The sequence below is a fragment of the Nyctereutes procyonoides genome, unplaced genomic scaffold (assembly GCF_905146905.1).
Source record: "Nyctereutes procyonoides isolate TBG_1078 unplaced genomic scaffold, NYPRO_anot_genome, whole genome shotgun sequence".
In the NCBI taxonomy this organism is placed as follows: domain Eukaryota; kingdom Metazoa; phylum Chordata; class Mammalia; order Carnivora; family Canidae; genus Nyctereutes; species Nyctereutes procyonoides.
Window position 1 is genome coordinate 16,783,660 of NW_026575042.1, and position 10,567 is coordinate 16,794,226.

Genomic DNA, 10,567 nt, shown 5'->3' on the forward strand with positions numbered 1-10,567 from the left:
TGCTTGACTCGGTCTTGCAGCCCTTCAGGCAATGAAGGATTGCAGACAGCCACAGCCATGCCCACAAAGCTGCGCAGGTGCCCCCCTGGAAACAGTGGTAAGATTATTTGTGGATTTGGATTCCAAGGGCTCATAAAGCGGAGTTAAATATCAACACTGTACCAAAGATTATAAACTTGTTAATGCAACACACTGCTCATTGGTACCTGCAAATGAGCTAGCTGTGATTATTAACGTAGCATTTATGGAGGCAGATGGGGAAAGCATGCAGGAAAGATGAACAGTGTTTGGGTCTTAGAAAGGACACCATGTCTGTGTTGAGGCTCTCCATTTGACCAGGACTTTTTCTTCCTAACACCAAAATACAGTGAAAGAAGTTTTTAGATAGACCAGCTACATTTTGCCAGGATGGCTCTAAATATTAGGCTGTTTGTTTTTTGGTAATTTCTGAAAATTGGATGATCTAGGTATATATACATGGTTTGCAAACTTTAACCCCAAGATACATGTGACACAACTGTCACAAGCCTTTGGAGAACTGCAGATTTGGAGGAAAAAATACCCTCATAATGCAAATTTTTTAAGTATAACTATACACAACCTGTTCCCCTGCAAAGCCTGTACAGTGCAGGTTTACCCCAGAACCAGGGAGGGGGGTGTGGAGCTACAGAACTGAGGATGTTGGGGAAAGCTGGAAGTTTGGTTTCCATAAAAAAAGACCACTGAGGGATCCCTGGGTGGCTCAGCGGTTTGGCGCCTGCCTTTGGCCCAGGGCGCGATCCTGGAGACCCGGGATCGAATCCCATATCGGGCTCCCGGTGCATGGAGCCTGCTTCTCCCTCTGCCTGTGTCTCTGCCTCTCTCTCTCTCTCTCTCATAAAAATAAATAAAAATTAAAAAAAAAAAAAGACCACTGAGCCATTTCTAAGGAGAAAGTTCTGGAAGAGCCAGGCAGGTTTTGAGGGAGAGAGAGACAGGGATGAAACAAGCTCCCCTAGAGACTGGGGGATCTTCAAGGAGAGAAACATCTCAAGAGATTTGTTATTTTGCTATGAGTTTCAGGGCAGATTTCTCACTTTGTTACCTTTTCTGGAGAATTCAGGAAACATGTTTTATTTAAGATTCTGGGGATAGCTATTTATATTTCTTTTGTTGAAACAGATTTTAGAGGGAATAAACGACCTCGGATCATTCTGAATGCAACTCCCATTCTTGGGAGGTAAGTGCAGCACTACAAGAACTTAAACTGCTACAACATTCCGTAGTATATCAATAGCGTTTGTTAGTTAGGGATACACAGAAGAGGGACGTCATTCCCACACTCCAGGGGTCTCTTCAGCTTTTGTCTCACTCAAGAAGGCAAATTAAAGTGTATGTGACTGAGAGAGATAAGAATCTTAAAAAAAAAACCTGACTCTGCTCTCATTTATAAAAATTTTATTTACAGGGGTGCCTGGGTGGCTCAGTGGGTTGAGTGTCGGCTCAGGTCATGATCCTGGGGTCCTGGGACCAGCCCCTGTCAAGCTTCCTGCTCATTGGGGAGCCTGCTTCTCCCTCTATCCCTGCTCTTGCTCTCTCGCTCTCAAATAAATAAAATCTTTAAAATTTTTTTAATTTACAAGTTTCTGTATTTTAACCACTTTGGGCAATATGTAAAGCAGTGTAGCATTGTTCTTTAGAATTGGGTTTGGGAGCCAGATTGGTTGAGCCTGAATCCCCACCGCAGCCCTTTCCAGTCAGGTGATATTGGGCAGATAACCTCTCAGAGTCAACATTTCCTCCTCTCTGAATTATTGTTGTGAAGTTTGAATAAAATCATGTATGTAATTATTGCTTAGCACTATATATGTGCACAGTAAAAATTAGTAAATTTTTGCTATAGTTATTTTTAGCAATAAGCAATGTGGAAAGTTTCACAACTGATAATAATAAGCCAGCAAGTCCTAATTGCTACTGTGGGTAGTCCTGGGGTTCTCCTAATTTTTTTTTAAATCAGGACTTAATTTTATTATTTTAGTTAGGACTTAATTTTAGTTTTATTACTTTATCACCAAGTGGAATTTATCATGCATCTATATCACTTTATCCCATGGTAAGTATTTTATAGTGTAAGCTGAATGAACAGGTCTTTAGCCTTAGGAAAGTAGAAAAGAAAATAGGCATCTTTAAAAAGCTCAGTGGTTGAGTCTCTGCCTTCAGCTAAGGTGGTGATCGGGGGTCCTGGGATCCAGTCCCTCATCGGGTGCCCTGCAGGGAACCTGATTCTCCTGCCTGTGTCTCTACCTCCCTTTCTCTGTGACCCTCATGAATAAATAAATAAAATCTTTTTTAAAAAATGGGCAACACTGACCAAGATTAACATTTCTCAGAACATATATAATTTATGTGCTGATAAAAAGGAAGCTTTTTAAGCAAAATCAAAGAATAATAATGAAGAAACTGGACAGTGAGGTGTTCAATTGCAGAAATTATCAATTCTTTCTTGATCTTGGCTCCCGGGCATTCATTCCTGGAAGCACTACATGCCTACAAGAGCCTGCTATGTTTCAGGCCCTGGTCTAGGCGCCTGAGCTACGGCCCCTAACAAAGCCGAGAAAGAGTCCAGCTTCATGCAGCTTACATCCTATTGAAGGCTGGATAGCATCGTTTTAATTGTAACGTATCAAAAATGGCACCATGAAGGAAGGTGGATCTGAGACTTGCCATCACTTAGGCTCCTTTCCAAGGCTGGTCCTCTAGAGGCTGAGGCTATTTATTTCTTCCTAGAATCGTGTCTTTAAGTGGGTAGCTCCCACCAGGAGACAAGGAAAACACAGGCAATTCTCGATCCTTAAAACACTTGGATTTCCCTTAGGAAAGGGAAGCTGAATTAAAAATGCATCACATGGGGCGGGGGGGGGGGGGCGGGGGGGCGGCGTGTCTGCTTGGGTGGCTCAGTCAGTTGAGTGGCTGACTCTTGATTTCAGGTCTGGTCATGAGCTCAGCCTTGCATCAGGCTCCGCACTCAACTGGGTGGCAGCTTGAGGATTCTCTTCCTCTACTCCTCCCCCATCTCTCTCTAAAATAAATAAATAAATCTTTTTAAAAAATGCATTACATCTTCCTATTGAAAATATAACTTCCTCATTGAACAATCACTTAACCATCTCTAGTTGATCTCTAGTATAAAATTTAAAGTAAGTTTCATCAAAATGAAAACTTCTATGCACTTTCACAAGCTTTCTCACAAATCTTCACCTCTTAGTTTAACCCGGTTTTCTGCATAATTGGTATAAAGAAATATACTCACGTTGAATTCTTTAATTAAAAAGTCTTATGTAACACATTTAAGACGCAGGCACCAATTCCCCTTACCAGAAATTTATCAGGGAATTATTCATCAGTGCTTGTCCTTGGATATGCTACCCATCTATCAAGTCACCATAAGTAGAAACTATGGAATCAGGGGCTCTTTGCTAAAGACACTATGCTTCTGAAAAAGAAAAGAAATATATATATATATTTCTTTTCATATATATATATATATATATATATATATATATATATATATATATCAAATGTAAGCCAGATTAAGAGAGAGAGAGAGAGAATGAAGATCCTAATAGCTATATCTCAAGATTCTAACTTGAGAACTACTCAAAAAATGACACCACAGTGTAGGTAGCATTAATGAAAATTAAATAGGTCTTCTTCCATGAACCAATCTTTCACATGGCCTAAACCAGTTTACAGGAAAGTAGACATTTTACTAATGTGTTTTAGAACATTGAGGCAAAGGAAGGGTTAATAACAAGAAAAAATAAAAGCACAAGCATAAATACCAAGCCTTCAGCATACCCCCAGAGGATGTTTAATTGTCAGACAAATAGTTCAGACCTTTTATGATAAATGTCAAATGTTTGATGCTTATAGAGGAATGAAGTAAAGTCAAGACGGAAATTTGAGCCTTGAATCAGTGTGTGAAAGCTAGAGCCACACTGCAAGGAGGTGGGTGCCGCACAGGAAGCCTGGTGAGCTCAGAGCCATGGTGTCTGGGTCACTGTGATCCTGGAGAAGTCATGGAATCCCCACTACTGGGGGAGCAGACCAGCTTCAAGGAGCACCCCTAGCTGTATGATTTTAAACCACTTCCCCCACCACCACCACCCTTAGTTTCTGAATCATCATGAGCTATATTTAGAGAGTGGCAAAACAGATTTCCTTTGCCTGATTTGTTCAGAAGCTGAGAATATCCAACCGAACACGAGTCCTTGTCAGTTGTACACATTCAGGCCCAACTCAAAGCTTAATTCCTCCATATAACTTTCCTTAACCAAGCTTACCCTCACTCTGGTGCCTCCATGTGGTTTCAGCAATTCTGCATGTTCTTTACATTGTATTTTCTATACAGTGATTATCATTCTTCTTGCATGCATTATTGATGCTGTGTTTGGGTGACTGGATTATTGAATGGTCTAGTAGAAAAAACATAGGAACATATTAACAGTGTTAAATAATGCCATTTCTCTATGTTTCAATGTTTCATTATTAAACACTCAAAATTTTCAATTGAAAAAAAAAGAATTAAAGGTGTGGACACCATAGTCAGACCTGGGCTTAACTCTCAGCTTTGTATCTTTCTAGCTGTGTGACCCTGGGCAAGTTACTTAATCTCTTTGATCTGTAGTATCTCAACCGGAAGAAGATTGTGAACAATGCTGACCTCATAGCAGTTTTTGAAGATTCCTTGAAATGTTGAGTATAAAATACCTGGCACAGAGGAGACACTATGTTGTTTTAAAAAGATGTATTTATTTATCTTAGAGAGGGGGAGGGGAGATGGCAGAGGGAGGGAAGAGAGTATCTCAAAGTTTGCCTAATCAATGGAGCCACCCAGGCACCCCAAGGAGACTATATTAATCTTAATTCTCTGTCTTTTTTTTTTTTTCAGGAGAAGTACCAGTCTTTTGGGGGAAGAGTGGTTGTTTTGTTTAACTCTCTCATAATTTCAAACATTTAGCACAGTTCTTTGCCTAGGGAAAGTATCCAATTCCCACTGATTGAAACAAATCTTTGATTTAGTAAAAAATGAAGAGAATTAAGGGTAAAACAAAAAGGAAAGAATGTTTGACACCAGATTTTGGTTCTCATTCTTGGCTAGCTGAGTAGGCTCTACCCTTTGGGAGAACCACCCTTAGAAGGATGGAATTGAACTAGAGCATAAGGTTGCAAACTGGTGGCCCTCAGACTATATTTGGCCTATAGACTTGTTTTGGTTGGTCCACAAAATATTCCTTTCTGAATCTTGACTTGTTTGCGAACATTAAAAAATTATGACATTTACCATGAAAATCAGATTGCTGAAATTTTATGGGAAGGTCTGGCAACCTGAGTCCATGTTTCCACATGACAGCAGTGTTACAGAGTGGAGGTCAGCTCCCCCTATAGATGTGGCACGTGCCAACCAGTTCACACAGTCCCCTTCTGGCTCATCACACTTGCTTGTGTTGCCTGCCTCATTCTGGAAACACGAGATAAAGATAAACTCCAGAATCCCTAGTTGTTCTCATTTTTGAAGCTGAGGGCATAACCGCTGGTAGAGCCAGCAATGATTTACAAGAACACTGGCTCCTGTCTTGGAAGGGCCCAAAGGCCTGGAGCTGGACCTTTTGCATCTCTCCAAGGCCATACACCAAGCAGCAGCCTGGAGAACATGGAGGTTTATAGCAGGAAAACTAGAAGAAGAAACCAAACTCATTAATTGTTCCCCGAGCATTTAGTAAAATAACTGAAACTTCATTACTTTCAGAGAATATTAAGGAGGAGACCCTAGTTTCCCTTCCAGAAGCATCTCAGAATGATCCCTTTGGAACAGAAACGAGTGCTGTGCGAGAAAGTAAAGGAGGATATGATTTTAATGCAGAGCCATGGGGCCTTTGCCCTGCCTATCACTGTGAGGGAATTAATTCTTTGGGCTCCCTAAGACCACGTGAGCCTCTTCAACCCCCAAACAATGTCCCATTGGTAAGACAAAGTTCAGAATGAAAACTTGAAGACTGTAAGTTGACATTAGTGGCAGGCACCAGCAGCATCCCAAAGCCACCTCTGGTAAACAGTGTGAGTGGGGCAGCTCAAAGGTTTCTTAGGAAAGATACATGCAGGTAGATACAACCAGGAACGTACTGCTACTTAACACTGTCCTGCTACTTAACCCGCCCACAGCTCTGACTCAGCTTTCTAACAGACCCAAAAGATTCCTCAAGAAATGGCACCTAAACCCTGTCTTCCAGGAGGTCCGTGCAAACAGCAAAGCAAAAGAACAGGTGTATCTGAGGCTTAAAAGTTGGGGGCAAGAGGGGGATGAAGGAGAGAAGCAATCTGCGTGTAATATGCTGTGGTAGTTAAATCGTTATCTTCTTTGAATTCTTTTAGAAATAAAATAAATATAAAAAGACAAGTAATTTTCTCACCTAATTTGCTTGTGGAACTGATAATTAAGTGTTGTTGGTTGCATCACCAGAATGAATTTGTGCTACTTGCTGTAGTGTCTCTGCATATTTAAAGACGAAACTGTTCTTTCTGGTGCTTAGTAAAAATATCATTTTAATGAACCCTTCCCCCCTCCACCCTGCCCCCCGCAGCTCTTGTAACCTCATTGCCATGTTTATGGAGCTGCAAGACTCCCTGTCTGAGATGTGGCAACGATCAAGCTTACCCCCAGACACTCCTGCCAGGCTGCCTCTGTTTTACCTCTGAGAAGCAGGCCTGCACTCTGAGTTCTACAGAAATTCCAGATGCTTTCAGACACCTTCTCCCCTGCATCTGTATGCTTTCTTCCTGGTGACCCCTTTTACAGTTGAGAATATGGTAGGGAGGGAAAATTGCAAAATGGCTTTAAAAAAAAAAACCAAGCTTCAGATGCAGTCCCATTTTGGAAGGCTTATTAAACTCCTTCAGCCTCACTTTTTCCCCTCTCAAATGGAAGCCATAATGAAGTCATGAAGGTTATAATGATGAAATGAGCTAATGCATGGACAGTCTTTAGCACATTCCTGGAGCATAGTAAGAGTTCCATACAGGGTAGATTTCATCCTTGTCATCATCACTATCTATTCTAGATGACTCCAAAGTGGTTGCATGTCAGAGTAGCATGAGGAGTTTCTGAAAAAAACATATTCATGGGTCCCACACCCAAAACCGAATTAGAACTTGTAAGAGTGGTCCTAATGGTTTCTTCGAAGCTCCCTAGGTGAATAAATGCTCAACCAAGCCTGGGAACCACTAATCCAGGCCTGGCTTCACAGAACCTTCGAGACAGAGCATGTAGAGAGTGATAGCTCCAGGGGGAGTCAAGGTCAAAGACAGAGCAATGGCCCAACTGCTCCCCTGAGAATCATTTTATTTCGACTTTTTATTTTATTTGTGTTCAGGAAAGGGTATTATCCCAACTGTCATTTGGTATAAGTCCCCTTTCTCCTCTCAGCTTTCTTTTTAATCTTATTAATTGGTGCCAAGGACACCCATTGCTAGAAGACTGGCAATGAGACCAGATCTGCTCATTCTTTGGATAGATATGACAGTGGAGAAAGCAGGATAAATACGAATGAAATCATTTTTTAATTTTAAGAAATGGGGAGACATTCGATTCCAGTTTTTCTAACTAGCATCTCCAGCCAAGCTTAGCTCTTATAAGGGTACTCACTAAATATTCTTTGTATGATGTCCTCAGTTGAAATGATCAGCAAAACCCATTTGTCCCGTGAGATGTGCTGGCCTTCTGCCAGCTAGGACAAGTAGGTGAAGGAGCAAAAAAGTTCTCCGTTCTAGCTGACTGCGCCAAAAACCAAGAGTTGTTTGGATTGTGGAATAGCAGTGTTACCTCAGGCTTTCTTTCTTCTGCTGCTACTCAGGTGATAGATTTCTGAGAAACCAATGTGGGTGGCGGGTGTGGCCAGACCTTGACAAACCCTCAGAATGCGAGAGAGAAAGCAAAGCCCTGCATTCGCTCACACACATCACCACCACCATGGTGGGTCGGTCTCTGGCAGCCACTGCAGGCATCTCAGCATGCACCTCATTCCCATAGCTGTTATACCACTGCTGTCCCCCATTCAAGAAGTACCTTGGTCTGCAACTACCAGCAACATTTTTATGTTTATATACATTTGGTTGGTCAGAACTTCATTCAGACTGAATTATTTGTGAATTTGATCTGGGCTTTACTGGGGCTTCCAGTGTAATTCGCAACTGATCTTGGGATTGGGAGACTTGCAATCGAGCAGTGGACCTCAACTGGGATTTTGCCCCCAGGAAATATCTGAAGACAGATTTGTTGAAATAACTAGGTCAAGGGGCTGCTTGCAGACATTTAGTGAGTAGAGGTCAAGAATGCTGTTAGAAGTTCTGCAATACCCAATCAAAGAATGAGCTTACTCAAAAAGGCAATAGTGCCAATGTTGAGAAAGCTGGTTGTAAAAGAATCTGTCAGTGAGCTCCTGCTCACTTTAGTAAACCTCTCCACCCCCTCAGCTCTTTTGTGCCCCATCAGAACAGAGGGATAGCCTGCATTGGTTTTCATTGTTGGCTTGTCCGTCAGCCTCTAGGGCAAGGGACATCTGCTTGCAGAAATCTCTTTCCTCTCACAGGCAGCCTGGAGGAAGTGTGTATTTCAAGCTAACCTGAAGGATTACAATAGCACAGCTAGCTCCCGGGTGGTGGAGACCCTAGTCCTGCATCCTGTAATCACTAGCTTGAGTGCTTAACAAAATCAAAAAGATGAATGTATATCATCTGTGCTGCCCCTCTGTGTTGAACTAATCAGAAATAAATGGAGAAAGTTGTTAAACAGATGGCATGTGGATTAAATACAAAAGGAAGTTAAAATCCAAATAGTATAGTAAATCTGCCTTGTTGTAGCCATTCCTTTTGCTGCAGGCATTGTAATTACTTAACACCCACCCTAAGGTATGGCCTTTGGCAAATATGTTCTTAATACTCTCGGCTCCAACTAGGTTTTGATATCTAATTTTTTTGAGAAAAGAATATCTGAAAATCATGAGCTGTGGCAACATCAATAGTATGTGATATCCTAGGGAAAATGTGGACCAAGGCTCTGAAAGTAAGATTATTTAATTTTCATTCATGTTTTTGCATTCCTTAGATCTCATTTCCCCCAGATGGTTTGTTTCTTTAAAAAAAATTTTTTTTAATTTCTTTTAGAGTGAGAGAGTATGAGGCAGAGGTGAGGGGAGGGGCAGAGGAAGAGGGACAAGCAAGTTCAGGGCAGAACCCCACACAGGGCTCCAACCCAGGACCCTGAGATGATGACCTGAGCCAAAATCATCACTGACTGAGCCACCCAGGCATCTGGGTTTGTTTCTTTTTTGTGGCTATGAAAAAGGATGATCATGACTCTGGGTTAGTCATTAGCCAATGGGCACCTGTTCTGATTCAGCAGCAAAAATGCAAACAAAAGAATCATTTGGAATTCCCATTAAGGAAATCCTATAGGATTGGTTCTGAATTTTGTTCCATTGAAAAATTTAAAAAGAAGGTGAAATAATATTTCATTATCTGGACTTTGATACATCAAATTTTGCCTCCTTTGAGCACCCATCCTGCTCAAAGGTTGTAGAGAAATTAATTCTTATTAGTGCTCACCACCACCACCACTACCCTAGGCATCCTAAGGAAGTGTCAAGGGTCTGAGGTAGCCTAGAGCATTAGCTCACAGCTGCGTCCCCACTGATTGCCCACTGTCCAGGTGGTCCCTAACAGGGCTGCTGCAGTAAACAACTTCAGAGAGCACCATTCACCTACACACTAGGTGACTAGTCTAAAGACTATAATGTAAAAGGCTCCCCTAGAAAGAGTCAAAGAAGACATACCACCTCAGCGCTGCTGGGCCAAGCTGTGGCACGAAGACTTTGCTAATTCTGGAAGCTCCTGGAAACATGGTCAAGCTGGCTATTCTCTTCTGAGATTCTCCAAATCCCTGGAGCACTGTGAAGGAATAGGGTGCCAGTTGGTCTCATACCTCATCTCCTTGCCAGTTTTGGAGAACCTCACCAGACTTTCCAAGACCCCTTCAACCTTCTTGCTTTTCCTTTCATAAAACTCACCCACCCTCCCGCCTACCCATTGTCCTTCTAATCAACTTCAGTGGATCATCAGAAGTAGGAATTTAGCCTTTCCTTGGTGGGGACCAAGGAGGGACAAGACAGAGTGGAAAAATGAGATGTTAACATCGGTGTGGTGTTTTTGCTTTGTTTTGCTTTTCAAATTCGCCCTTATCTACCTGGGGCTAAGTTATTCCCAGAACTTTTACCAGGAAGATTCTGAAGTAACTTGGCAAATGAGAGGAGGAGAGAGCATCCCAAGAGCATTATATCTCCTGAAGAAGAGCCCAATCGTGACACCCTTAGTGGGAAAGAGATGCAAGTAACTTGAGAGTGAAAGGCGTAAAGGAAAAAGCAAAGACAAACTTTAAAGAAAGTGTCAGTTCTTCTATCCAGAATATCTGTTAGGTGAGCAATTCCCTTCTCTAGTTTCCTTCTTCTGCAGGGCTTTTCGATGGGATCAGCTTCCA